General features: G+C 47.8%; 1 long non-coding RNA gene across 1 annotated transcript in view; it reads left to right on the top strand.

Annotated features, from left to right (window-relative positions):
• Positions 1-2,712, top strand: part of LOC111526648 — a 15,409-nt gene that overhangs the window by 786 nt on the left and 11,911 nt on the right. The window lies entirely within an intron of this gene.

The raw sequence follows: 2,712 nt of genomic DNA, 5'->3' as shown, positions 1-2,712 counted from the left end.
ACCCAGGCTGGAGTGCAGTGGCACAATCTCGGCTCACTGCAATCTCTGCCTCCTGGGTTCAAGCAATTCTCCTGCCTCAGCCTCCCGAGTAGCTGGGACTACAGCCGCGTGCCACCACGCCCGGCTGAATTTTTGTATTTTTAGTAGAGACAGGGTTTCACCGTGTTAACCCGGATGGTCTTGATCTCCTGACCTTGTGATCCGCCTGCCTCGGCCTCCCAAAGTGCTAGAATTACAGGCATGAGCCACCGTTCCCGGCTGGTAGGTTAAACTTCTATCTTTTTTGTCTATGTCTACGTTCCAGCAGACATGTATGTCTTATCTATTACAAAAGAAAGTAATGGGATGGGTTCGGTGGCTCATGCCTGTAACCCCAGCAATTTAGGAGGCCAAGGCGGGCAGATCTCCCAAGGCCAAGAGTTTAAGACCAGCCTGGGCAATATGTTAAAGTCCCATTTCTTAAAAAAAAAAATTATAAAAGATTAGCCATGCATGGTGGTGCATGGCTGTGGTTCAAGCTACTCGGGAGGCTGAGGTGGGAGGATCGCTTGAGGTGGAGGCTGCAGTAAGCTGTGATTGTGCCACTGCATTCCAACCTGGGTGACAGAGCGAGAGCCTGTCTCAAAAAAAGAAAAAGAAAAAAACTGAAACTAAAAGAATTAAATCTCTTATTTTCTCTTCGTATTGTGTAATCCTTTCCAACAATCAAAACTAGGCCTTTTGTTCCCTCATGGTCTTCTTTCTTTCAAACCTGTGTTTGAGAAGAAACATCCATTTTCACCTTGAGATGTGAGGTTATTAGGCCGGGCGCGGTGGCTCAAGCCTGTAATCCCAGCACTTTGGGAGGCCGAGACGGGCGGATCATGAGGTCAGGAGATCGAGACCATCCTGGCTAACACGGTGAAACCCCCGTCTCTATTAAAAATACAAAAACTAGCCGGGCGAGGTGACGGGCGCCTGTAGTCTCAGCTACTCGGGAGGCTGAGGCAGGAGAATGGCGTAAACCCGGGAGGCGGAGCTTGCAGTGAGCTGAGATCCGGCCACTGCACTCCAGTCCGGGCGACAGAGCAAGACTCTCCGCCTCAAAAAAAAAAAAGAGAGATGTGAGGTTATAACATGAAATACATTTTCGTGGCATTCCTACTTAGACAAGATCAATTTTTAAAAAGTTTAGCATAAATTTCTCAAACCATGGTCAGATCTCCCTCATTTTCCATGTCAAGCAGTTACAGATTCTGTCAATTCTACCTAAAGGCTCTTTCCTTCTCCCGCTCCGCCCAGTGGTTTTGCCTGTCGTTACCGCTCACCTGGTTTGTTTCAGTAGCATCGCAGTTGGTCTCTGCTACAGTCCATTACTCACAGTGCCAACACACGTTTCCTTAAAAAGCCTCATCACCATCCTCCTGCAGTGCGACCTTCACCGGCTCCCTGTTGCCTGCCCAGGAGGATAAAGTCCAATTTCTCCTGCAGAAGGAAGACCCTGGACACGCTAGTCCCAGCCTGTCTTCAGCCCAGTCCCTTATGTTTCCTTTCCTGCCTTATCGTAAGACACCCTTACCTTGCTATCACACTCATTTTCCGAGCATTTTTAAAGGTACTGAGGGAGTTGATAGACTACCCTTGAATAAAATACAGACTTTACACTCCAGACTGCACAGTTGACAGGTAAGTCCACAGTTCATAGTGTGGACAGTCCTATACAAAGAAATGGAGAGGCGCCTCAGCTCCAGACGCTCTGCTGCTCTGGAAGTCGAGGCGGCATTCTTCTGGAGCCTGAGCACTTGGGTCCTGATGAGTGTGAGTCCCCTGGCCTCAAATGTGCTTCTCCTACTTCAATGTCTACTGGGAGAATCTCACTTATTTTTCAAGTTACAGCCCAAATGTCAACCATTAAAGTCTTTTAGGCAGTTGGTTTTCCTTCTGAGCCCTATTGTTAGCATTCTGTTTGTAGCTCTGTTGAGCTTCATCACATCATACAATTTTCAGCTGACACTACTGTCATCCCAAAGAAATGGTCAGGCCCCAAGGGCAGAGGCAGCGATGGCAGTGATCTTGGGAGAAAATCTCTACCGAACAAATACAGCAAGTGTATTTCTCTAGCAAAGGCCTACATTTCAGCTGGTATCTGAGAACATTCTTTTCTTTGTCTGGCGGGGTGGGGGGGTGTCTCCCTCTATCATCCAGGCTGGAGTGCAGTGGCGTAATCTTGGCTCACTGCAGCCTGCGCCTACTGAGTTCAAGTGATTCTCCTGCCTCAGCCTCTTGAGTAGCTGGGATTACAGGGATACACCATGACGCCGGGCTAATTTTTGTTTTCGTTTTTTTTGTTTTTGTTTTTTTTTAGTAGAGACAGGGTTTTACCATGTTGGTCAGGCTGGTCTCGAACTCCTGACCTCAAGGGATCTACCCTCCTTGACTTCCCAAAAATGCTGGGATTACAGGTGAATATTTTCTTTTATCCCCAAGCATTTTCTGTGAAAGACTAAACACTACTTCTCTGTTGTGTAGCCACACTGCTCAAAAATTTATTTCTAATGGTTTAGGACTATTCCTTTGCCCATTGATTAAACAAATATTCACTGAGTAGCTACTCAGTCTCAGGGACTGCTAATGCTGCAATGACCAGGGCAGCATCATAGATGAGAAGCAGGTAACCAGGGATGGACGGGGAGGGGGAGGGATGAAGGGGGAGGGGGAGGGGAGGGATGGAGG

Source organism: Piliocolobus tephrosceles, chromosome 9 (assembly GCF_002776525.5).
Source record: "Piliocolobus tephrosceles isolate RC106 chromosome 9, ASM277652v3, whole genome shotgun sequence".
Taxonomy (NCBI): Eukaryota; Metazoa; Chordata; class Mammalia; order Primates; family Cercopithecidae; genus Piliocolobus; species Piliocolobus tephrosceles.
Note: the sequence above shows the minus strand (reverse complement) of the source record. Positions and strands in the feature narration are given on the sequence as shown.